The 27,097-nt window shown below is 42.6% G+C and overlaps 1 protein-coding gene across 2 annotated transcripts in view; it reads right to left on the bottom strand.

Moving 5' to 3' along the window:
* The window catches only part of LPP (LIM domain containing preferred translocation partner in lipoma), a 316,293-nt gene that overhangs the window by 91,161 nt on the left and 198,035 nt on the right, over positions 1-27,097 (bottom strand). The window lies entirely within an intron of this gene.

Below are 27,097 nucleotides of genomic sequence, written 5' to 3'. Positions count from 1 at the left end.
GGGGGGGGGGGGGGGGAAATCATGTTGATAATCCGAGCGGCTCATTTCAAACTATGCATTTTTAGACCAAGATCTACTCTTCTCTTATCAGAAGCTTTTGGATTTTCAAACAAGATCCCCGCCAGCACCTGCTCTCTCAGCTCAGTGAGTACTAGCACTAGCACGCTAGTTACTAGCTCTAGTACGAGAACTAGCTGACACGCAGTTCACGGCTGCCTCCACTTTGCATCCCATGCACTCCCCAAAGCTGCTCTGTTTTCAGCGACCTGAGAAATACTTGTTCCCCTCATAATTAGATTCACAGTAAATGCGGGAAGCGAAGCAAAAAGAACACAATGTTCAAAGCTGCCACTCATGGTTAAATAATTAGTCAATATTACGCTCAAACGCTGCCTCCAGTGTTCATGCCAATCTGTACAGGGAGGCATTTGTCCTTACATTACTTTGGCGCCTCATTTCAGTAATTTCCATAAGCTGGCAGTCTGGCCTCAGTAGAGAACGGGTCATACCACTGCTAATTCAGATAGATTACTAAATACAAGTAAGAATGGAGAGGGATTAAAGGTGGTGAGGTATAAAGCTCTGGGAAGTAATATATGCAAGAAATCCTTTCACCTGATTTTTATAAAGTAGGCCGTGTCTAAAACCAAGGGGGCTAATTAGCTGGTAATGAATGCAGAACCATAATCCTGTATGGTCTACGTGTCTGTTACAGTTGCACACACAGAAGTGCTATCAGGTCCCAATGAGAGGGATCTGGTTGGATCTCCACACTGCATAAGAGCCCCCTCCTTTTGCTCAACAGTCAATAATGCTGTGGGCCCTGGTAGGATCCTGAAACACTTCCCTGGTCTGGAAACAGCAGTTCACTGAGGCACTGCTCCATCCAGATATTTGCATTGCTCCTCACAGTGCAACATTTACCATGGCTGTATTTTTCCCCATAGCATTTGCGTGTGCTAAAAGGGTTTCCTGTCAAAAGGAGTCATGATGGCTTATAGCCATCCATAGATCTAGAGCTGAACTTGGCTCTTTTGGAGCCCTAGGTGAGGCCTGAATGGATGCTGTTGCTTGTCTAAATAAGCTAATTTAGAAAGCATAAAACATTTTGTGAGCAATAGGAACAAGTACAGATTAACCCCTGAAACAATCCCATGTTATCTCTATAACCTTTCTAAAATGCTTCCATCAAAGGAATGGAGACTATGTCAACATAATGGCTTAATGACCTAGCAGTGGCATGGCTGCCTAGTTCATGGCTGGTTAGGCTGTGGAAGTTTCACTTCCACCTCATGCCACCCAAAGGCACATGAATGAAGTCACCCTGTTGTAAAACAGAAGCAGGAAGAAAAGCCAGCTCTGGCACACAGCAGCTCTGCTGGACTATGAAGCCCCTGCCTGGAAGGGCAGGAACAAACTTATGATCTTCGGAAAAATTTGCTTCCAATGCATTACACTAAGACTGAACTCACAGTAAGGGGCCATAAAACCGCCACACGCCACACATGTGGCAACAAGTGGTGCTCTGCAGCATGAAGAAGCCCAACCAAATACCAGCTCCTTTTCACAGTGCTGTCTGCTCCTAGAAAAGAGCCACTTCTCCTAGAGGTTTGTCCAGTGCAGAGACTACTATGACCTGGGCTACTGAGAGCATCACTAATAGAACTGAGAGCATCGCTGTTAAAACCAAGAGCATGTCTCATTAGCAGATCCTGCAAATGCATCCAACCAGCTAAGTGCAATTCTAATTTACAGCACCTGTTGGATATGGAGACTAACGAGCACTGAGGTAGTGGGTGTGTGCCTGAACAACCTGCCCAACCTTTAAGCCTGTGAAAGCGCAGGGGGGGAGAGGAGAAACACCGACAAGACAACTCTGAAATGATTCATTTTGTCTGAGTTTTACTATGCATGCCTGACAGTGACTTCATTAATCACATCTGGGTTGCCACCCTCCCCTGGCTGCTTCATCCATCCACACAGCTTGCTGGGGGAAAAGAGAGCGAGATGGGATCCAAATTAGAAACTATTTATGATTGTTGAAGTAGAAAATTAATTGCTTTTCTTCCCCTTCTTCCCCCATTCTGAAACACCCCTCCCAGGGAAATTTGTGCTGAGAAGTCCTTGTGAACAAAACACATGGAGAGTAACAGAACATGGTCCATATGTACTAGCAACCAAAAATAAACTGGAGTCTGAAATGCATACAGTCAAGTGGATTCACAATGTCTGTCTCTACGCCACAGTAACAGATGGTCAGTGAACTGTTACAAGACAGACCATGACTAGTTAAACAGATGGGGAGTATTATTTTTATACTGGTTTATAAGTGAATACTCAAGTTTCCACTAGGTTATCTGAATTACCATCAAAGGAGCACACTCCTGCAGTCCCCATCTAGCCAAAACCCAATTCCATGGAAGCTTTTACCGAAGGAAGCTACTGTGATTTCTTCTTCTGGCCTTTCGCTGGTGCTGCTAACACCTGTGGTAAAACCCTCTCAGACCTCAGCAAGGACAGCCCAAGGACACCTCTGGAAGTCCTGCTCTGCCTATGGCAGCCTGGGCCGATCGCTCTCTGGTGCTGGCCCCATCCCACTGCAGACTGTCTGATGCCAAGCCACAGGGCTCCTCTGGCCACATCCCCTCGCCTCTCTCCTTCAGCAGGTTTTGTTGCTGTTACTAATTAATGAAGCATCTGAAGGAAGGGTCTAAACATCTGGAGTTCAACTCAAGGGCTTAGTGGATAGTGGTGGCTAGCAAGAGCCATTACAGAGGGGGAAAGGGAAATAGGACATTTTAGGAAAGACATGCATTTAAAGACTTGTCCATGTCAAAGGAACACATAAGAAAGATGAAAGACACAGCAGACTTCTCTCCAGTTTTGCAGTTCACATTACTTTTTTTGCAATTCTGTCACCTATAGACACACTGGTCAGGTTCACTTTCACTTTCTTGGGGTTTAAGCAGAACATCCGGGGTTCACAAGAGGGCAGGACAGACTAAAAAATAAGATAATTAACAGCTCACAGTAACCTTAAATCACATTCAAAAACCTAAACCAACATTTGCTGAAGACACTGACGCATCTCACAGCCTGACGCCTTGAAGGAACTGGGCTTTTTAAAACTACTGAACATCCTTTGACAATCAGAGCAGCGCACTGTTTTCAAGGGGGGGGCAGAAGAACACTAGAGACAACCGCGTTCACTTAATTGCAAAAGGGGGAAAAAAGTGAAGCAAAATACCTGTGTTCTAGAAGTTCCCATATACTAAAAGAATCAGTCTCCTGCCCACAAGATGCCTGGTTCACATCTGCCCTACACCTTTTTAGCAACTCCTGCAGTGGGGATGTGCAGATTAGTTACCCCCCGCTTTAAAGCCATTATTTTTACAACCAGAGGGATGCACAAAGGCTTGAAGTGTGACTATAATTCATGCCTCCCTTCAGCACGACGCTGCTGCAATCAGATGTGGTTGCAATTGTTGGAATAGTGCTTGGTATCGAAATCCCACCATCCAAATCCATTTCTTACCTTTCAGAATGACCATTATCTTCTCACTGTTTGAAATACTGCTGACTACTGCTATGAAGCTGCAGGGTTTTGCCTGCAAGCCTCAGAAGAGCTTGTACTTGCTCTTCTTTATAAAGGAGTTCCACTTCATGGCTGCATTATCTGTCCAGCTGCCATCAGAAAATAGTGCTAAAGAAAAATGAAAGTCTCTTTGCACGTATTTATTCCTAATTTACTACGGGCTAACAGTATCCAGTGACAAAACCCAAAAAGTTCTCATTGAAATATTTCATTTACCTAACAGCTTGAAATCTCCAGGCTGAAGATTATGTGCGCACACATGCCTGTGTGCTAACTCTTCAATTAAAGAAAATATAAAAGCTTTGCAGTTTAGCCACTTTTAAGCATTCACGGGCTCTTCTCTTTGCACATGAAATGTTAATGGAGCAACCACGCACCGCTGGGTCCACAGATAATGGTTCAGATAACACTGGCTTTGTGATACCTATCACTGGGCTTCAGAGGTGAGGGGGCCTGCCTTGCTTCATAGTTGATGACACCTTGTCAGCATGCCACATTCTCCAAGTCAGTTCAGGAGTTCATTACATCTAGATAACACCCTTTTTGCTCTCTGCCTCATGTTTATTAATGCCACGCACAACCCAGTGATTCATCAGAGAAGATGGAGTGGTGCTCTGCAGCAGGCAGACAGCCTCCAGTTGATCCACTGCCCTGGTTGAAGTTCACCACAGGGCTTTTAATTTCATGAATTTATGTATTGCGATTGCTGAAAAGTCCAGTGCTGTTACAGAACAAGCTCATAACTGCACCTGACAAAGGTTCAGGGCTTGTCAAAATTGGTCTAATTTGTATGTTGTGTAAACAACATTAAAAGTTTGGAAGTTAAGCATTAAGCCGTCCGTTATTAAAACGGCATTTCAAAATATACATGACTAGAGAGATATTTGCAGAACACATTACTGTTAGCATGGCTAATAGCCAGCACAGGCGAGTGGGCTGCGCTGTGCTACGGAGTGTGCTGTTCCACATACGGGATAGCAACCCACTGCTGCTCTCTCGGGCCCAGTGTCATAGTTCAGTGCACTCTGCTGTGGAAATTAGTTTTCTGAGACCCTGTAGCAATCACACAGCAAAGGCTTTGCAGTTTTGCTTGGCGGTTTAAAATAAACTCAGCTGAGGAACTGGCAGTACCAAAAACACTTGCAAAACCTACCAAGGGCTTTAGGCCTGATGCACAAGAGGTCAATGTTTTGAAATCTTTTGCATTAAACTTAGAGTACTTTTACTTCTTTAGCTCGGACATGCTTGCGACATCCCATTTCCCTCCTTCAGTCTCTGTCCTTCTAACATCCCCTCTCCATGCTCTGCTTTGGGTAGAGTTGCTGGGAGAACATGACCAAGATTTTTCAAGAATATAGTCCCAAATATATAGTATAAATATGTATAACACATACAATATAAGCATATAAGGATAGTATAGCTTTATAAACACTCACCCACCCTAAAAAGCACCCAAACCATGAATCTGGGCAGCTCTATGAAGCAAACTGAAGTGCTACCAGAACAGCATCTACAAGATCAAGTCACTCGTCTTTGTGCTTAATACAGATGAAGGAAATTTCACTTTGGGCCTGTGTTTCTAAACCCATCTCAGAGGAAAACAGCATCCAGCCACTGGAGCTGTGATCCTCTGGAGACAGCAAGGCAAAAAGGAAAGAACGTCTTTGCACTCTATACCAAGACATAAGACAATTCTGTGCTGCTACTTTTTTGATTTAGCTCATGCATGTTTTATAGGGGCTCCGGTCGAGTATGAGAATGTAATTTGCAGGAAGACTGAAAAATACAAGGACACTTAAAAGGCCTTTGATGTTACTCTGTCTCACTTAAAGGAAAAAAAAATGGTGCTTACTATATCACAGGTGAAATTTTGGCTCAGCCAGAGTCAATGGGCATTTTTCCAGGGGCCGGGTTTTCAAATCATAATTTCTCCTCAGAGACTAGCCCAATCCAGCATTGGATTTATCTCATGGTCTGATTTTATCTCTGAAGAAGGGAGCTTTTTTTTTTGGGAAACACAAGAGTGACTGTTCCACTGAATAATATGCAAGATACACAAGATAACGATTGTTGTGACAAAAAATACTACTATTACATTTAACTTTACTTTGACTGATAAATATATTATTGTAGAACCACTGTGCCACAGTTTTCAAAAACAGCAGTCAGCTGAAGCTTGGAGGATGAGCTGAAATCCCTGATTTTCAAGAAAAAGGGAATGATACCTAAAATAACTTCAACACCTAAACCCAACTAAAATCCATCCCTCTCTGTTAAGTAGAGGTTTATTCCTGAAACACACTTTTTAGACACTTTATTTTCAAACCAATTTGGAGTTTTCTGGGCTAACCTGGTGTTATGGTGGTTGCTAAAGCAGTTATATTAGTTGTTACAATTATATCTTCCTTCTACCCAAAGCCATAAATCTTTCCACCTGTTGCACAATGCTGCATTTACTCCATAAACTCTGCTAGTCAGTTCGCTGACTGCAAAAAGTAACTAAGTCCCAGTGAGAGCCATTGGCCCACACAGAGGATGAGAATGGAAACGGAAACCAAACAGATTTATGGAGGAGATTTTATTGGCCGTTATCAAAACGTCCACAAGATTCAAACTTTCCTCAGCGAACAAAATTTGCAATTGTAAACCAACAATATTGCAATGGAACTTTCCACTGCAGGATGTGAAATGGGAGAGCATGAAATGTCGCTGTGCTCAGGGAGGTCACGCTCGCCCCCACTGACACCCTCCGGCCTTAACTCCCCTTCTCTAACCCCTGGAAAATGCTCAGATTTTCTTAGGGGTGTTACGAGAAGCTCTCGCTCTGACTATGAAGAAGGAATACGGACAAAGTGCCAGCAAGTTGGTTTTTATCTTCAATTTCTTGGACTACTGCACACTATCAAAAGCCTTTTGCTTCTTCAAACCCTGCAGTTCCTCTTCAGCTGAGCTGTGAAGTTGTTTCATCAACAAACTCAATATAAACTCACAATGACAAGCCTGGAAGATTTATGATTTTTGTCATCTTTAAATAGCCATCATAAAAAAAAAAACACTATATTGGCAAGTTGCTGAATTCATTTGCTGGGAATTGACACTTACTGATGGCTGCTGCTAAGGGATAATGTGGTGACCTGCTACAGTAACGACCAGATAAGAGCTGACAATAAACTGAAAGGGGAAAAGTACTTTAGGTCAAACATTTTCAAATTCACGTGCCTGAAGTCAAGCTTTGAAATGCATCTGTAAACACTAAATCAGAGGTCAGCTTTGCTGAACTGCTGTGTCCCTTCAGCCCCTACTGAAGACAAATGCATTGTGCTATGGAAAATCATACCTCGGGCTGCTTCTTTAGTAGCCAAATATAGATGTATATGTCTAATGCTGGGTGCCAGAGAGAAAAAATTGGCCTCAAAGGAAAGAAAAATGAGAAGAGAGATTGCAATGTGTTACAGCTGCAGTATCACTCTCTCACTACACAGTTATTTCTAATAAGAACGATCAGCTTCTAACCTGTGTTTGCAAAACTGGAGTTCGAGGCACTGATTTTATATTGTAGAAAGAAAAAAAAAATCACCATTTGGCAATGGAACTGCAGATTTCCTTCTTTTAAAAACAGAGAACACAAGTTAGCCCACGTCTCAAACCCAAATGTACTCCAAAAAGCACCACAGCTCACCGCCCCCAGGGCAGGCCCACATCTCTACTGATATCGAACTTGGCATGGAGGAAACACCTTGACAGAGCTGCCTTGACAAATGTATGCTGGGAGAGCCTGGGCGTCCTCGTGGCACCACACCAGCAGGAACTCGTGTCAGGCGCCCAGCAGATATTTGGTAGCAACAACGGGATTCCCAACTAGAAGTGGCCTTTGCCAGGAGCTGCTCCCTGGATACACTTAATCCTGTTTCACTGACGGGAAAGGGATGAGATAGTCTCCATCGCTCCCAGCCTTTACATTTCTAAGATTCAATGAACTGAGGCATCTTGGGTGACGCCAAGGCATCTGGCTGTTCCCTCAAGAATGTACATTTTTGGCAGAGAGATGTCCAAATTGCTCCTCTCTGCCAGCAGGAAAGACTTCTGGCTTCCTCTGCTGCTCTCCATGCTGGAAATCAAGAGGTAAAGTGTAGCCAGAAAGGGGAGACAGCTGCAGGGACCTATTAATTATACTCCATTGTCACTGGAGAGTTTCCCTACTCCCTTCTCCTGCCTCTTCCACACAGGAACTGAGTGCCCCCGACTTTTCCTGTAACTGTTGGTCAGCATCATCCCATTTGTTCCATGATCCCCACTGCTGCAGGACACAGCACATAGGAAAAGATGCCCCATCCCTAATGAAGGTCACAGGTGCGCGGAGCTCGGTCATGACTGCCCATCTCCAAAGCACCTTTTTGTAATGCCACCAAAAAGCAAGCAGGGCAGAAGCTGCCCGGCTTGGATACTGCATTATGAAGCTGCTGTCCTGTGATGGATCAGAGATAGGCTGGTGACCACAGTGTTAAAATTCTGCTTTCAGCACACTAGTGGCCTGTTGGGTGCTAAATTTTTCAGTCTGTCCCCATAACATGGCCCAAACACCAAATAAATCCATTGGGTGTGAATCTTCCTGCTTAATTTGTTCGGCTTTGCACCAAACACTCTCAGCGTGACTGTCAGTGCAGAATAGCAGCAACATGGAGGGAGTGGTGGATTCTCACCATGGACAAAAGCAGGTGGTAGACATATGAGGCTGAAGATAAGCACCCGGGGCCAACTGGTAGCAGTCATGACAAAGTCCACCCAGACATCTGAACAGAGGTGGCGTCAAAAAGGAGAAGAGTGAGGAACACAATAAAGTGCCTGAAGCTGCAGACAGGTGAATAAATCATGGATTCTGCGAGTGCAAACTACAGTCAGATAATCAGGATGGAAAAGTCTGTGTAAGTGCAGCAAGCAAAGCCAAACCTACCCTAACCAAGTCCAAAGAAAGGCAGCATGCTTTGGACGCTCTCAGAGATAATGAATTAAGGGAAAGGAATAAAATGAACAACAACCTTACAGGCTAACCCAGTGATACTGGGAAATAGCATCAGCACCAGCACTGGCTGCACAGGAGCCCGGCCTTGTCTAGCTTCAGGGATTGGGCAAGTGACACCCAGGAGGTTACTGGCTCTTGCAGATGGATTACATACGGGGCCCTGCAAGGCACAGCACTTACATATTTCAGTGTGAGCAACCCAGCCAGTGCAAATCCAACAGGACTTAAATAAAACGTGGCCCTTAACCAACAGATTGAATGTTGAGAAACTTCAGTGCGAGGTGGGTGCCAGAACCCACAGCCAGTGAAAGCTGTTACGCACCAGAGGACATGGCCAGACCAGGCTTTGGGCCTGAAATGACTGTCACCGGAGCAGCATGTTTTCTCTTTTTAATGCATTGCTGTTTCCTGCACCATGTGGTTACAACAGTGCAGGTGACAGTGCAGCTGAATGGTGACACCACATACCACAAAGAATAACTTCTCATAGCTCTTCTCGGGCCCAAAGAGGTGGAATCTGACCATGGCTATCATCTGATCAGTCTTAGTAAATTCAACAGGGTTGCTAAATTAGGTGCAGAAATAACAGAAAGACTGTCCCTTGCTAGAAGATGTTGCAGTCTTTTTTGCTCAGGGCTGGGCTCTCGTAACCAAACCAAAGTGCAAACCTGATGTCTGTAAAAACTGTCTCGCAGGCAATAGGAAACTATGCTTCATTAAACAGCAACTCAGCAGCTTGCACATGTGTTGTATTTTGTAGTATAACAGATTTAGGAATAGCAATGGCTTAAGTTGACATGACAAGTTCAGAAAAGACAAAGACAGGAAGGTTTCTCAAAGCTTTTGACAAAGGGGTTTGCAGTCGTTTCGCTGTGGTTTCTTGTTTCTCTCACACTTCTCAGAGGAGTCACATGCTGGAGCTCTGTCAAAACCCTTCAGAGTCACTCCAGCTTAATTCCAAGCACTGGAACACCTGAAGTGCTGTCCTGTGCAACACCCATTTCAAAGCTGCTTTTGTTTGTGGTAGACATGAATACTTAGTGTCCTGCTTTCTCTGAGCCTTTCATTCCCCATTTGTGGTTTGCTCTGGGGCGAACAGGACTTCTGTGCTTTTTCAGTACTTGCTCCTCTACTTCGGTCAGAGTTTCTGTTTTTTCCTGCTGAAACTTTCCACTTTGTCTTCTTCATACAGGAAATTTTATCAATGTTTCAGAGGGCAACACATTCACCTCTAGACCTGCCGAACTAAGACCTTGCTCTCCTGCTAACATATCTACATTTTATTTCTGATTGTAGCCAAGGATTAGAGAAAACTGGAAATGTGCAGACTCTTCTATATGCAAGATTTCTCTGTCTTTGATTTGCATTTTAGGTGCTGTAAGAAATGAAGAGATGACATTTCCCTTGCTCTTCTAAATGCTGCAGGTTCTGCAGGATCTCTCACGTAGTCAGCCCCACAAATGGTAGAAAATGCTTTTCATGTATGTAGCTAGCTCTGGAGAAACTGTGTTTAGAATGCATCCTTGAGGGGGAATTTTTCAAAGGGGATGTAAAACAAAGTATTTGACCCCCTTGTGATCAGTGCTGCCGATATATCCTAATGCCACCTTCCAGACCGAATCATGATTGTTGACATTCATTACAGGGCACCATCTCCTAAGCTCCAAGCACCACAAAACAGGCAAGAGCAGCTGAGAGTGCTCCTTTGGAAAAGCAGGTGTGCGGGCACGTCTTCTGAACACTGCAAGTATGCAAGAGAAAAATAACATTCCCTTTCTTGGAGCTTATTTTTGGCGGTTGAACATTTCACAAAGAGAAACTGTTAGGGCAAACACTCAAAAGGTCAAGCTCCAAATAAACAGAGAGACAGAGTGATGAAAGGGGTTAGTTGTTATTAATGAAGCTGAGACAAGTCAAAAAAAGCAGAGCAGCCATGAAGAGAGAGAGCTACGAGCATGCTAGAAATTTTGGCAAGATCACATGTGAAGATACAAAAAGCAAAAGTTACATTCCCCAGGCTGAGATGTAACATGCCCCAAAAATCCTTCTTTACTTTTCCCTGGGTTTTCAGCCACCTTTCAGCTACTTTTACTCAGTTTAGGAGGATCAACAACTCGTTTTGCGCTAGAAAGGAGCACCACCTATGCCTACATAAATACTATACTTATTCTAAGTAAAGGATGAAAACAAACCTAATATGCACCTACTACACAAACCTTGCATTACCTTCACGCCTGAACAGGATTTCCCTCCAAATCAGATGCATGTTTTTCCCTGACACATAATGCCAGTAAAGCATGGTATACAGCTCACATTAAAAGAAATCTGTACAAAGTCATTTAAGAAAAACAAGAAACAAAGAAATGAAAAAGACCATGTATGGCAACGTTACACAAAAGACAATATTTGAAAATATTCAGGGAAACTTTGATGATGTAAATCCTGTCTAAAGATTTCCTATTTTATTGGTGTTTACTTTTGGGACTTGCTTGTTTACCAGTCATGTGGCAGTGCTACAATGACTAGAAATAACGTACTTTATAGAAAATGCAGAACTGTGGAACTTACAGATCAGTTCTTGGCTCTGAGGTGAAATTCAAATCTGATTATGTATCCCAGTTAAGGACTGGGCTCCTTATAATGAGCTAAGCCACAAACATCAGTACAGTCAAAATTTGGCTCTATAGTTTGTAGCTTGACCCTAGGTAAACCTCAAACAGAACCATTTGTGGTTCAAAACAAACAAACAAACAAAAAATCCTTGATGTTTTTGAGTCATCATGTTGCATTAGTTCAATTTTTGAAGGTAAATTTGTCTCAGTTGGTCAGAGAGCTTTAGCGGGAATCGGTGAGTACTTCATGGCTCAAAGGTGATTTGGCATCAAGGACAAAACTTGTACAGAGGGAAGACATATGTGAAAACAGCCTCATGTTCACACCACGCGAAACCTGATGTGCCAGGCTGTGAGTGGCTATCTGCCACTGCTCACAGCCAAGCCCAAGCTCACTGAGAACAAGGAGAGCACTTTGGATATTCCTGGGAATATTAAACATTTGCTAAAAGGGCAGGATGAAGTCTTCCGTCACGCACGAGTAAAACCTCTCCGTACCATCTCACATTGTACTGTACGTCTTGTCCTCCTCCTGCTGGCACTCATCCAGGACAGCGTAATTAGAGGACACATGGTGTGACAAGAGCAAACAATACGGCAAATACGCTCAGATCAGCTGCCCCAGCTGCACAAGTGCCAGGGTCCCAGCACAAGCAAACAAAGGTGCTCAAGAAAGCCAGCAGCTCCCCTAAACACTGAACAGCAACGGGAAACTCTGCAAAGTGAAGACTGCGACAAAAACAGCTCACAAACTAATGGGAAAAGTAGCTCTTCCAAGATGGTGACCTGTACACGTGGCACCAGCAGATTTGCAAATGACCCAGATAAAGAGAGCCATGTTCATGCTAAAACATCAATAGCGAGGGAGGGCAATGCTGGAGGTCAACCCTGCAAGGTGCCCAATGCTTTCAACAGAATCAAGCCAGTTGCATAAATTCCTTCTTATATGTTAGAAGACACAAGAGAGAGAGATGTAGAGTGGGAATATGTACATTCATGAATCAGCAAGTACTGATGTGTGTTGTGGTGGCAAGAAAGTGAGAACAGGGACAGATCAGACAATCCAGGCTGACTATGCCTTGAGCCACACTCAAAGCCTTTCTTGAGGTTTCCTCTAGCAGTGCTGTCCACGGGAGGAATTTTGGGCTTGCTCCATCACCAGGCTGCCCTTGCCTTTGGACTACGAGAAGGTAAGGGGATAAATTTAGATGCTGTGTGGACAGTGCTGTTCCCTAGTAAACAACACAACCAAATGACTGATTGAGATAATGTTTTACTAAAGGCAGCTACTGACCACTGGCTGTCCTCTTTCCCTCACGCTCTGGAACAAGCAGACGAGGCAGGTGTGCTCTGATGTGCAAACACACACACACAAACCAACCCATGTTTGCTCTGCTTGCTGCCCCGTGCCTGCGCATCCCAGCCAGCAAAGCAATGTCATTCTGTAGCATCACTTGAAAGACATCCCAACTCCAGCTCCTGGCCTAGGCTCACCCGTGATGCCCAGCAGCTCCCAGGAGGACACCCAGACATGCCCTTTTCTCTCAGAGTGTCTCTGGCAACCCAGTGCAGCAGCAACAAAGGAAAACTGAAGACTCACTGAAACCTGGATTTGGCGGTTTGGATGGCCTCACACAACAACCCTCAGACCTGACAGGTGCCATCACAACTTCTCCTTTTAAGAGGAAGCACAGACCACTGCGTGTCAAAACCTCTGGGTTCACTTCCCCACTTCAGCACCAACTCACTCTTTGGACTTAGGCATGTTAATTAACCCAAGCTAGGTTTGGTTTCCCCATCTGCATTATGAGTACCAGCTACTCAGAGGCATTGTTACGGTCCTTCCACTGCTTGCACAGAGAAGTCCCAGTCTTCTTCCCTTCCAGGTAGATTTAGAGATCCCTCCAGAGTCCCTATGAAAGAAGAATAAGCCACCTGAATTGCACATGACGGGAGCAAGCAGGCCTGTGTGGGAAATCAGTGTGGAACAGCTCATCCACAGTAACCCCCAGGGGAAAAGGAAGGTAATATTGGGCTCAAGGTGTCAAGCCAAGCTGGCAAATTCTTTGATCAGAATGTGCTAAAGGCTGACATTAGGCCACTTAACCTAACCCACATTTTGGGTGAAAACAACTCATTGCCCACATTCAGCTGAAGGCCATAATGTGGGCAATGAGTCCTCAGCATTAGAGTACTTTGAACTTCTTGGATCGGAGGCATAAGAGAAGCAGAACTCATGGGTGATTACAGGTGAACAGCCAACACCAAGAACATGGGTAGAGCTCTAGAGGTGCAACTACCCAGCTAGTATTTGCCTACATACATGTGCATGCATGTGGGTGTTAACATCCCAGAGCCAACCTCAGACTCCATGTATGTCAGGCAGTTGCCAGGTTGCTTCCTTTTGTCAGGTAGGGTTTTATATTCAATCTTGTAGTCCCCCGACTTATGAGTCCTCATGGTTTTCCCATACTCAAATCTCCTGCCAATCTAAACCCATCCAGTGGCAATCACACAGGTCTGAGGAAAGCAAAGAATTCCTTTGCCGAGGAATCAGAGTCTCCTGCAATTCAAGTGAAAAATCAGTGCTGGGGAAGAAAAGCATCTGCAGAACAGCTGAGGCAGATATGAGCTGATATGAAACCAACAGCAATAAACTCTCATCAGCAAAAGCTCAGTGTAGCTGCCTTGCTCACTGTCATCACAGTATTCTGGACCTTGTATATTGAACTTTGCACACCGACCTTGTATATATTCATTGCTGAGGAGTGAACAGCTGCCTTTTTTGCAGAGCGTAAGAGAAGCAGGAAAAAACCTCTCTCCAAGAAAAATAGGATGTGAGATACAGAGAAATCCTTCTGGGAAAAATCAGGAGTAGGGGGTTTGGAAAAAAGCTTAGAGGAAACATTTATCTGTAAAAATGGCCCAAGTTGTCAACATCATTTCTGCTTTGTATCTGTGAGGATGCATGTTCACAACCAATCCATTCTGACACCTATCTTTGCTCTCTACTTATACAGCCTACTGTCCTTTCTGATCAGTCCCACATCATTGGTGGTGTCCCTGCACAAACAACCCCAATCAGCCACATCCCACCCTGAAAGCTACAGCAAACATCCCCAGAAATTGATGGATATCCACTGTGGGGTGTCATTTACCTGAGCTGTTCTGTTACTGCTTCATTCCTCTTCTTGCTTCTTCACAAGAACTCACATACGGATTCCTTGTTATATAAGAAGTAAAATCTCTGTTCGCTCAGAATCAATGTCTCACAAAAGAAAGTATCAAAAAATGTTAAGGCTAGTTAGTATACACCAGTCCAAGCTCTTTTATATCAACAGAAGACCCTATTCTATGATTTAGTCAGTTTCCTAGTTGTTGCTTGAGAATCCCAGATGTCAAACACTATGTTAGCCTCTCATCTATATGCCCAACTGCTATTTAATCAAAATAGTTGCTCCAAAGTTAATGCAACTATACTGATATCACTCTGGTCCACATATATATCAAAAAATGGTAGTTTGTACATTACAACTGAAGGGCCTTCGTAGGACAGACCAAACTTAATGCTAAAATATTACTCCATATGTCTGTATATATGTGGTGTCGTATCTGCTGCGGCTTCTTTGGATGTTTGCATGTTTCCATTCCTGGCTTCTTGTCTCATAAACTCCATTCCCAACAGCTGGAATTACTGTATGGAGATAGCCTGACTCCAGCTGCAGAAAAGCTCCTTTCATAAATGAGTTTGTTTTACAGCCTTCTAAAACGAATGGGGCATAACGTGGCCACCAAATGTCAGATGAACCATCCCAGACTGAACACCAAAGGAAAGTGGTTGAACAGTCCTGAACACGGGGCAACAACATTTATTCTCTTTCTCATATCCCACATTCTTTGCATCTGGTTCACCATAAAACATGCAGATGCTTCAGTAATAGAAAAGCCCAGGGTGCTAGTAGTCATGCCTAATCTCACTGGCCTTTCACCACGATTAGCAACAAAATAAAACAGGGATTTACGCCATGGGAAGGTACTGTCTATTCCCACTCTAAGCACACACTCAGCAAATGAGAGAGTGGGCCACAAACATCCTAAATCCCACCAAAGCACCTAGATCCAGCCAGGGTGAGAATGCTGCATCATTCCTCAAGACTAGCATGTATAGATCACACTGTCCTAAACCGAATTAATCCTTAAAACCATATGACTTGGTTAATTAATTCATTCTCCACCTCCGAGACAACCTTTTTATCTCCTCAGCACCAGTACCTAGCCATCCCTCCATCACTGCATCAAGACGCAGACCGATGGAGGAGAAAGGCATGTGGCTGCCACTCATGTGAGCTCAGCTGAGTTACTTTCTCCCTCCGTGAGCATGGGGAAATGACCATAAAAGCAGGATATTGCTGTACGCCTTTCAGAAGCTTTATGAAGTATTTAGTTAGGATTCATAAGAGGGCTCTGAAAATATAAAACACTATGTAAATACTGAAAGTTAACTGTTTTTAATAGCCACAGATTTAAGAGAGGTCTTTTCTTCGTTTCCATACAAAGGTGCAGAAATATCCTTCATTGCAAATAACCACTATGCCTGCTGCGACAGGCTCTGCACATGATTTCAATTGCCTTTCACATAGAAAATAGGAATAATACTTTGCATTTATAGACTTTAAAACTACTTTGCAGACAATCAAGTCTCAAAATCCCCACTGTGATACAGGAGGCAAACATTCTACTCGTTTTACAGAGGAAACTAAAAGGGAAAAAGGTTAACCTACCTAGTCTAGAGCCAGAAAAGAGAGATTTGAGAAATTGGGCATCTAGCAAGGCCTATCTAGACCCACACTTGCTCACCTTAGTAAGCAGCTAACTCTTCTGCTTCCAAACTTCTATACAGCAGGGCATACACTCTATATGGCGAAGAATGGCCACAGCATTAATCTGTACTACCAGCATATTTAATCTTCTCTAGATACTTCAGTTGACCACAGAGAGTGCCTGCAATTGCATGAGGCCACTTACTCCATTTTCTAGCATGTGTGGCAGTAGAAAACTTGTTGACAACTAGAAGTTAACCAAACATTTATTTTTAGAACCTAAGTCCGACGTTATAGTGTCTGGTCTCATAACTACCTATTTCTCTGACATTAAGCTGAGCTACCACATAAGAAAATTGCTAGAATGATAGTATTTCCAGGGCATACTGAGTCACTGTCCAACGCCTAAAATGGGAAATAAAATAACTTCTCAGAAACTGTCAGCACAGTGGGAGGCAAAATTTGCAGGAACTCAGCTTGTATAGAAAAATTCAGGTTTCTAGTCTAAAACAGGCCCCTCAGGACTAAACACACTTTTAAAAATTAATTTCCTGATAATAAAAAAACAATTAGGTCCCATGGTATTGATTTCTTGGCATTATCTCGTATTTAGAACAATTATAAAGCAACACTAGAAAAATGATAATGGTGATAACCAGGGAGCAGCAGCACTGTGTAGACTGAGAAGGACGTATCATTTTTTGCTTTGATCTGATCCATCCTAGCGATGTGCTGTGGTCCCTGCCCAGAGGCTAGTTCTGTCCAGTCCCTGAAGAAAGATGCTCATGAACCTCATCCTCCCCTACAGCAGAAATTCCCAGCCCAAGCGAGACCACCTCGGCTGGCCTCCTCAACGGCCCATGGGGAATGCTAATGTGAAAGAGTAGGAAAGTCCCTAGGGCAGTGGTTTTCTGCCTTTTTAAATTTGCATACCATTTTTTTTCTCCCTTGGACGTACAGGCCCTCATATAATGAATTTAAGCTTCCAACAACAGGCTTTCATAGATGAGGGAGAAGTACAGTTCAGAAATAATTTGCTGACGCTTGGGATTTGCAAGGTGAAAGCCACTGATCTACTGCACAGGTATGGGATAGCCTGTCCTCCACAGATGCAGCTGCCTCTGGTCCCACAGTTAATGATTAACTCCTAAATAGAAGCAGAAGGGTTGATGAGGGTTTACAACTGCACGTCCTTTGTATCCTTTTTAAAAGCAGAAACAGATGTTTCCAACCACCACAAACCCTCATTCCACAAATCTCTTGCTCTGGCTGTTACCTTGGGGCAGTGACTTCCAAAAGCTGAATTAAAAACCAAACAAATTAATTGTTTTGCTGGAAGGTTCAGAAAAGAGTCTGGGGTGGGGAGTCAGAGGTTGAGTGCGTTCCCTCACACAGCAGCCGGTCTCCTGTCTGCTCAGAAGCCAGGAGACAGCATGGGAAAATCCTGTGTTAACACTGCTTTTTCGCTGGAAATCAGGGTCTTCAAGAACGGCCAGTTCAACTGGAGAAGAGCCCTGGAAAGTCTTCTGCTTTGTCAGCGACATGGGTCTCAAGTATAAACCCTGTCTCATCTGTCAAAGTACACAATCTGTACGCTTTCGCTAGCATTAATTTGAATTTCTAAACAAAGACCAGAACCTACCAACTTGTGTAATGGAGAAGTAGTTAATTTTATCTGAGGTGTCTGGGTCCCCCTTTCCTCTCCCACCTTAAATTGATGCCACCTTGATTTTTAAAGAAAGAGGAGGGGGGCATTTTTGAGTGCTGCCTGCAGATATGCATTTGTAATCTTTTAACTAACAAACAGGAGGAAAAAAAAGTTAATTTTGCTAGCAACCTGCTGTGATATAAATAAAAATAATAGGTACATTCGCAGATTTTGAACTTTTTACAGCCACTGCTGCAAAAAGCAATTTTAATTTATAACCACGGAGTCTTGCAAAACATATAACGAAGACATAATAAAATGGAATGTTTATCCTGTGGCTCCCATTAGACCTCTTCCGTTCGATGGTTGTAACTAATGACTTGTTTTTCCACTTTTGTATTGGAAGCCTTATTATTGGGCTGCACAGAGCATACCTTATTTGATTTGCCTAGCAATGCCTGCACCTCTTGCTGAAGCCTGCAATTAGATGTTTATGAAATAATATTAAAAAGCTGCATAATCTCATCTGTGGTCAAAAATATTAAAAAAAAGAAAAAAGCCAGCAACAAACCAGCTCTATTTGTATAATATTATACTGAGTACAATAGACTAATGTTCACTCCAGTGCATGTGTCCTTTTGACTAACCACTTCTATCTGACAACCTTTTTTTGGCAACAGAACACATTGTACTTTTTGGATAATTGACTGTGGAATATAATGTTGTTTATTCAAAAGCGGGTCACACAGAACTGAGCTTCCAGTTGTCTTTATCCTTTTACCTTTCTTATCTTCAAGCTGTTAAACTTCATGCTGAATTTCTTTTAATTGCACATATGGTTTTAATTGCTGTGCTTTATTTATTCACCAGAAGGTGACCTGATGGTGAAAGGGTAAAGATAGGTGGGTGGGAAGCTGAATTCAGATTTGAGAACTATATTTGGACATATTTATTGGTGAGCAATCTCACAAAGAAACAAGCACGTGCATTTCCAACACCCTCTGTTATCTACAAGGCCACGTTTGCCTGCGATACAATCACATTCTTTCTTTGTACTTAAAATCTACTAGAAAGACTCATAGAATCATCCACCACTTGCTCAGTGATCTGGAAATTCAACAGCAGCAAAAGCCCCACTTTTAACCTTAAGCCTTGGGGGGACGAGCACCCTCAGCGAAAATGATGTGGAAACATGTAGAAGTTATGTGAAAAACCTAGATTATGGGAAATGCAGTTAAAGAAATGGGTTCAGGAGAAAGTTGTAACTGAAGTATTCAAATACGGCCATGCAAGAATTGATGTGTTTCTAAAGCATGTTCTTGGGATGCAGCCTGGAGGAAGAGAGGCCACAAATAAGTGTTGCTTAACAGGAGGGAGAGAGGACTTCAGTGCAGCAAAGGCAACGGGAGAGCCGCCTTCTAACACAAGCTGGAGAAGGAGGTGCAGGGCACCTCTCTGATGCTGATCACCAGACCCAAGGAACACGATAGCCACCCAGGACTTGAATCTGTAAGATACTAATGAAACCGAGTTTTACAAGAGTACAAATCTTACAGGGTACTTCTTCATAGGAGATTTCTTCTGTTGTCCAACTCAGACTGAAAAATAAAACTGACTGGGCTTCCTGGTGACAGCCTAGAAGGAACCCATCAGTGGCATATACACAGCAGGAGCTACATTTTTTTCCCTGAAAAAGCCATGAGTTTTCACTTCAAGCTCTCTCACAGCAATAACAGAAAAGAAAGCAATTCATTTAATGAGCAACCGTCTCTCACAAAGCTGGAGGAAACCTCCGAAAAAAATATCCTTCAGGTGTTGGTAAAATAAAGTCTAACTAGGCAATAATGGGATGAAAATTATTACAGCTAATCTGCTCTATTATAGCTCAGGTGTGGTTCCATTTTACTAACGACTAAAGTAATCCTAATACGTCAGTTTAAGTTACTGCCAATTCATTTGAGGAAATTTTGTTTGTTTGTTTAGAAAAAGATTTAATTGAGGGGGGATGAGTGATACTGACAGTAATAATAATTCATCTGTCTGTGCTGGTGCTAACCCACACAGTGGAAAATCCTTGCTAATGCTAGATTGATCAGCTAACACACAGCAGCTCCACTCTTCTAATTTGTTTTATGTAGCTGACTTTAGACAGCACATTTCAATCTAGACTATTTTAAGGATACATGTAAAACTAAGTCACTGCTCTATTACCGTGGATGAAGAGGCATATGAATACTACTCGGGTACAAGCAAGACACAGTTCATCTGGTATTTTTTTCAAGCAGAGAAAATACACTGTGTCTGGAACAAAGATAAAAATGTGATTGGAAAGTTTAGAGCCCTAAAAGTAATTCCCTAGACAAAAACTTGAGGCACCATATTCATAATATCATGTTATGTAACTTGCTCTGGAGCCAGGCAGCTACTAAGTGAAATAGTACAAGTTATAAAAACAAAATATTGTTGTGAAAACAATTTTACAACTTTATAATTCACTATTATTTTCATTTAAGAACAAAACTGTCAGTATAATTGCAGATTCTGTTTGCCTTGCAGAAGTTCTCTCAGCTTGAGATAGGAAATCTCTTTTTTAAAAAAAACAACCCACTTTTCCCCCCCCCCCCCAAAAAGCTGCTATTTAATTTACTACATTGTGTTTTGTTCTCGTTATTCAGAGGTAAATCTTAACAGGATGCCCATTATGTGGGGGCCTAAGTTATTTGAGTACCAGCACATTTATGATCAGTTAATTTAACCATATATTATCAATTATTTCTTACCATTACTCTTGGAGGAAAAAATATTATATCAGCAGCCATTATGGACTACTTTCTACTTTTTATAACTGACTATCTATTCTAGATATGAACCTACATGGCTTGCACTGCTCCCTATGCACCTTGACCATTGTCTAACTTGGCTGCTCATAGAAGTACTAGGCTTAAGAGTCTAGTTGTGGACAACCATGTCTACCAGTGAAGAAATGAATGATCTTTTAAATTGTGCACAGCTCCCTACACAAATTGGTGCTTAAGTAACAAACCATTACTATAATAATGTGTACGCATGCTATTAAGAAGGGGATTAAGACCACAAATATGCTTCATAGAGGTCACTGGGAAAATCATCCAAACGTAGGATGATCCTCTCCAAATGACAGGACCAAAATATCACATCACCCAAACTATCACCATCGTGAGCAGTTCTTTGGCTTAACACTAGCATTACCATCAGGTCAGCCAGAGCCCTTCTCACCTCAAAGAGATGAGCCACCCAATGACAACAAGATGCTCCTTGTTCTCCCCAGCTCTCCTAATCAATTGGTGCCTAATCTCAGGCAATTCCCTACCTGTCCATGCCCTAGCTTCACTGCAATAAACAATAATACAACAGAGGTTATTTGATAGAAGAATATATTCACCATTTGCTTCGGTGCCTTGGCTTTGGAAGAATTATGATGTGGTTGGACTCAAGTGTATTTTAAAACAGAAGGAAACAGCTCCTCCAGTAATCAGAGGCACCATCACACACAACAGCCAGAGTATGCCTTTGAATTAAGTGGCACTCACTTTTATGGGAGATGCTTTTTGAACTGAAAACTGTAAACCAGTAGCAAGGCCAACCGTCCTAGCCTCATCGCGCTACCATCCAGGCTGCCCACTAGAGACCTAAGCTCAGCCAGAGCCAGGCAACCACTGTTGCTCAAAACCAGACAGCCTCCCCGTCAGATACTCTTTTCCACCTATAGATAAATATACACTCACTACATTTTATGGCCTCCAATAAAAAATCCTTATCTTTTAGAGTGTAATGTGATCTGGCAGTATTTGTCAAGGTAGACACTTGGCTATCAAGAGTTAAACAGCACAGAAGCAGAGCCCTAAATTAACTTCAAGGTTGCCCCATGCCTTATCATGTATGGAGGCATTGTCCTCAGCTTATTCTAAGAAGGAGGAAGAAAGAACATCCAGGTATTACACCAAAAGCCTCTTTCTCAATTATTCCTCTTATATTACTAACCCATTGTGGCCAACTAAAGGCTAAAGCTGCAAAAGTTGCATCCTGAAGCTGTAAATTTAAGGTGGTTTCTCAGTATATGCTGACCTGACTTACTCTTGTAACTGCGGGCTCCCTGTTATCCTTAACTGCAAGGTAATTGTTTGGCAACTTGTTTCTCTATTTCAGGAAAGCAACTCAAATATATGATTCCTAAGAGAAAAATCCAATTAATTGCTCTGTCATCAGCTGGTTCCTGCTAGTGTATGGAGTGCTTAAATAATAAAAATATAATACAAAGAACAAAAAAGAACAAACAGTAAAGTTGTGAAATGGAAATTTTAAACACGTTTCAAGCCAAGAATTGGGCTCTTTCAAAAGTTTAGGGTATAAACCAGACTATGTTGGATTCCTGCAGTCAGGATAAGTACATCGTTCTGAAAACACCTCTTTGGACCTCTTGGCAGCACCTTTTCACCTGAAAATCCTGAAGAAATCCACAAAGATTTTGATGCAGAGATTTATAATACCTTGAAGAGGAAAACATCATTGTCGATGACACAGAGTGCCACCAAGTCCTAACGCCAAGCTTCTCATCTCATTGTTAGACATCACTGCCTTCTTCCCCTCCTCCTCATTTTAACAGAAGCAACAGCATTTAATTTAATCCACCCAGAAGCAATGACAGAGTCAGGAGCTGATATACAGCTAGTGCTGGTTAGAACTCAGAATTACTGTTTTGTGAAGAATGTCAACATTTTGACATTTGTTGCTATTCTCAGGGTAGAAAGGAATTGCATATTCATCTGGAAATTTTGAAATGTCATGTTGAAATCGCAAATTCAACTATGAATTTTGGAATTTTACCTTTTATTTCATTTTACATTAGCTTTGTGTCTTTTTTAATTAATTAAATGCTGAAGTAGAATATTTTAAATAAGTCTTTTTCATTTTCCCTGGTTTTGCTTTATTTTAGCATTTTAAAACTGTGAGAAGCCACTGACTCACACTGACAGAAAACCAATTTCAGCCATTGTTTTATACCGTTTCTGATTCCCACTCAGAGTGGAAATTTTCAATACGTGACTTCTGGGAAGAGGACACTTGGGTGCAGACATGAGATTTTGGGGGAGAAGACACTCCCTTAAAATGTACAGCAATGGCAGGAAATGTACAGCAAGCTGCCTGCCTTTCTCCACAAGCAAAAAGCAATGCTACAAAAGAATATATCCCTGTGACAGCAGGAGGGATCTGGCAGATTGCATTTATTCATCTGCAGAGAACAAAAAATTCCTAGTCACTAGATTAACAGCAAACAGCAAGAGCATTAGTCTCAGTTCAAACGCAAGTGCCGGAGGTATCTACTTTATGTGAGTGATGGCAGACTGTAAAAATTATTAAACCAGTACAAGAGAAGTGCATCAGTCATAGCAAAGAACACTGGTGAGCAGATGTTTCTGAGGCGAAGATGAAACTTCCAAGTGAATGTCTCCATCACAGGTATTAAATCAGTGGAAAAACTGACAAAAGCTGTGTAAAATGAGAAAACAGCGAGCCGTCACAGTCCCCTTTCGGGCACTGCAAGTTTCATGAGACCATGTCGATGCTGGTTGCAGCAGGCAGCAAAGAAACACCACCTCCAGCAGTGCGGAAACGATGCGGTGGTTGAGGTCTGCTAATCACGAGCGGCCACCGCCACCTCAACCATGCTGAAAGCATAAGCTGCCTCATTAATTTTACCTCCTGATTTCCAGCGGTCTCCCCACTTAATTTCCACGGCGCTCACCTAGAATAGTGTACAACACTGAAGGGCTGTCTGAAGAGGAGGTCATGCTCCATATGCACCGATGCCTGTATATATGTAAATAGGGACAACGGGACTCATGGCCGGTGTGGGCTAAGAGTGTTAGGGAACTCGTACACTTGTGCCACTTAGTGAGACCAGACACAGCTCCGTTTCTCGTTCCAGCAAATCTTCAGTGAAGAAGCATGGATTTGGATGCTACAGTAAATCAGAGCTACAAGACACTTTTGTCCTCCCCAAATCAGCTGATTGCTCTCAAGAGATCAATGCTTTTGTTAAGATTTCCACCATCCTGGACCAAAACCACAAGCTGTCTCAAGTGATTTCAGTGGCACCCAGTCTAGATGCCAAAAATGTGCAGGTCCCTTTGGGAGGGAATATGGTTCCCCAGGCCCATGAATAAATTCAGAAAGAGGAAGAAGAATTCAAGGGATCAGAGATCTAGGAAGGACAGATATCCCAGGCGTCTACAGTGCCCACCCTATAAGATCCACAAAGCCACCTAGGAGACACACAATAGTGTCTCAAAAACACTCAAACATGACCAAAACCAGTGAAACAACCTAGACATATTTGGAGAGATGAGAGCTTGACAAGGGTATTTGGTGTCTTAACCAGTCCAGCACAGAAACTTTTGATGACAGCTGAGCTGGTCAGTGGTGGGAGCTTTATCAACTCTTTTGGCCACAGGGCAAACTTGCAGGAATTGTCCATATCAGAAACTGGCTTTGCCATTTTTGTCTTCTACTGTGGACATCTTGGTGCCAGAAATCAGCATACCTAATTAGTCACCCTGGTCTCGTGCTCTCTGGCCTTTGGGAGGGGAGAAGTTAAGATAGAGGCCTCAGATTTTGACTTGGTCTGAACGGGCACAACACCTCTGGCAAAAAGTGTGAGAGTAGCCATTTGTGTCACATGTTTCTGCAATGGTCTCCTGACAACTCTGCTGATGCTCCTACAGAAATCCTCACCACCTACCACCCAGAGGAGAAAGCTCCTGAGGTTTTTGGCCAGGAATGCCCCTGAAGCACATGAAGGTTTAAATGAGGACATGCACTCCACCAGTTCATTTCCTAACTAGGACTTGGGCATTAATGCTAGACGGGGTGCTACAAAAGACTAAAATGCACAGAGATTTCACATGCATGACTCTCACTTCCATAACTGGCCCAAGGACAGAATGCAACGCAGCGTTGTGTGTGAGTAAAACTCATTGTTCTCAGTGGGCTTTAAGAGCCAGTAGAGATTATTTGCTGTTCCCATACCGATCCAGATTTATTTTGGATCAGCAGCGACTTCAACATGATTAGTACGCAGCAAGAAACACAGAGTCACAGTACCGTGAACCTCCTCCTAGCCAGAATGTAAAATATAAAACCCCATTTATTTGTTTTACCCTTTAAAAACCCTGAACAAATTTAATGAAAAATTTTACCTCTCACATTGATGGATCATGGCATGTATTAGAATTAAGGACCATGAACTTCTAATCTGAGATGGATTTGTTACAACATCCTTAATATTTTCCACACAAAGCGCATTCAAAATTAAGAATGCACTTTTAAAATACATTTAGAAATTGTTTTATATTTTAAGATCGTTCCCTTGCAAGAAGAAAAATTCCTAAAGGTCTTCTTGCATTTTACGTGGTATGTATTAATGCCTGCTTTTTACCCTGCCTTCTCAAATCAATTTCCTTAACTGAAAGGCCTCAAACCAACCTTGAAACGGCAAAACACAACAAAATGCAGAAGCCAATTGTGTGTAGGAAAATACATTGAAATTCACATTGTAGCCAACAAGTCAAATTACACTGACAATTCTCCCTACCAGATATGTGGCTCTAACATAGCCTTCCTTTTTTCCCCCTTTAAATAAAATAATTCCAAAAGTTGATTTTATGAATGAGTTAGTCTGCAAGGGAAAAGAAGAGCATGCAGTAAAACTGGACTACACTTGTTCGTTGGCAAAGCATACCTTGTTTTATTATTGAGCATTTCCTGCTAGACTGTATGATCACCTTCAATTCTTCACCAATTAAACTATATATGTTACAAAGCAGCAATCAAGCACAGTCTGCCACCAATATGATAGAGAAGAGTTTTAAGTTCAAAAGCGAAATAGGCAATAACACAAATATTTAGCAGGCTGGAGGGGAATGAAAGTTCTGGAGAGATTTGTCACCAAGCAGGTAAAAGTCTGTTTTGCAGAAGAACTGAAATTATTTTTATAGAGATATATATGAAGTATTTCTGCATGCGTATTTGCAAATGCCACGTGCACACACACAAACATATATATATAAATATAGATATATGCATACATGAAAACCCAAACTTGAGCTAAATTAAATTGTCCTTCCAGCTTTGTAATGCAAATGAGACTAACAGGCTTGTGCTGTTTGTGGTTCAAGACGATTTGAGTTTCCATAGAGATGCTGACTGAACTAAAGTTTTTAAATTTTTTATATATATAAGCCTACTTGTATCTATAAAAGTCTAAATATGGATCTGCTGTACCTCAGCACTTCCTCAGTGACTCCACTGGAACCACAACAATTTACACCAGTTAAGGCTACGTGCAAATTTTGTGTCTTTCACTACTTTCCAATCTAAGCTCTATACCATGTACCTGCAGAGCTGAGAGATTATTACTTCTCTCCCCCGTCCCAGCTTCTTGGTGAAGAAGGGGAAGAAAAGAGAAAAAGCAGTTTCTTAGCTAGTCGTAGATAATATTTCAAAGACTTTTGCAATTTATTGCCTTCTCTAAATTGCCTGGAGAAACAGCTTTGCCTTCAAAAGTTCACACCATCAGGAAATCTAGAATTCAGGGAAAACAATCTGTGTGTGGAGAAACAGCTTTGCCTTCAAAAGTTCACACCATCAGTAATCTAGAATTCAGGGAAAACAATCTGTGCGCTTCTAGTGAAGGAAATGCCAAAAGGACAGACTTTCTGTCAGAAGCTTTTTCCCTTTTCCCTGAGAGCTCTCACAAGCTGAAGATCAGAGACATGCTGAGATGAGCCAGAGTGGGCAGCGATGGGTTCACCACCTCCCCGCCTGGGCTTGGCCATCCTCACCCTTCAGTGGAGCTAAAGCCCATCATACACTATGAGGACCCCACAAAGCTAAAGAGCTTGTGTTTCCCCCAGAGCCACATTAGAGATGGCCACCAGCACAAGTGACAAAAGCCAGCCAGGGTCAAAGTTTGGGCAGAGAAACCAGGCAGACCAGTTTAACTTTCTATTTCAAAACAGCTTCGTTTTATGAGGTCTGGGCATCAGTTCAAGTGGATGAAGGCCACCCACTGCACCATCACCTGAGAGGAAAATCAGAGCTGAGCTCTGTCGGAACTCATTTCCCTGTGGTTTCAGCGATAAGTGATTTTTGAACAGCGACACACCAGAGGTCAACCTCCACAATCGCTCTGAACCACAATCAAAACCAGCCTCCTGTGTACCTCCTTATCTGCCTGAGAAGAAGGATTTGTCCAGTGAACCAAAGGTGTCCACAAGCATGTGGACCAGCAGCTCACACCCAGCCTCTTGTTTGATCTTTGGAAGACCCAAGTGCAGCGGTGCCATACAGAGGTACAGCCAGTGA

The sequence above is a fragment of the Calidris pugnax genome, unplaced genomic scaffold (assembly GCF_001431845.1).
Source record: "Calidris pugnax isolate Ruff unplaced genomic scaffold, ASM143184v1 scaffold111, whole genome shotgun sequence".
NCBI classification, from domain to species: Eukaryota; Metazoa; Chordata; class Aves; order Charadriiformes; family Scolopacidae; genus Calidris; species Calidris pugnax.
Note: the sequence above shows the minus strand (reverse complement) of the source record. Positions and strands in the feature narration are given on the sequence as shown.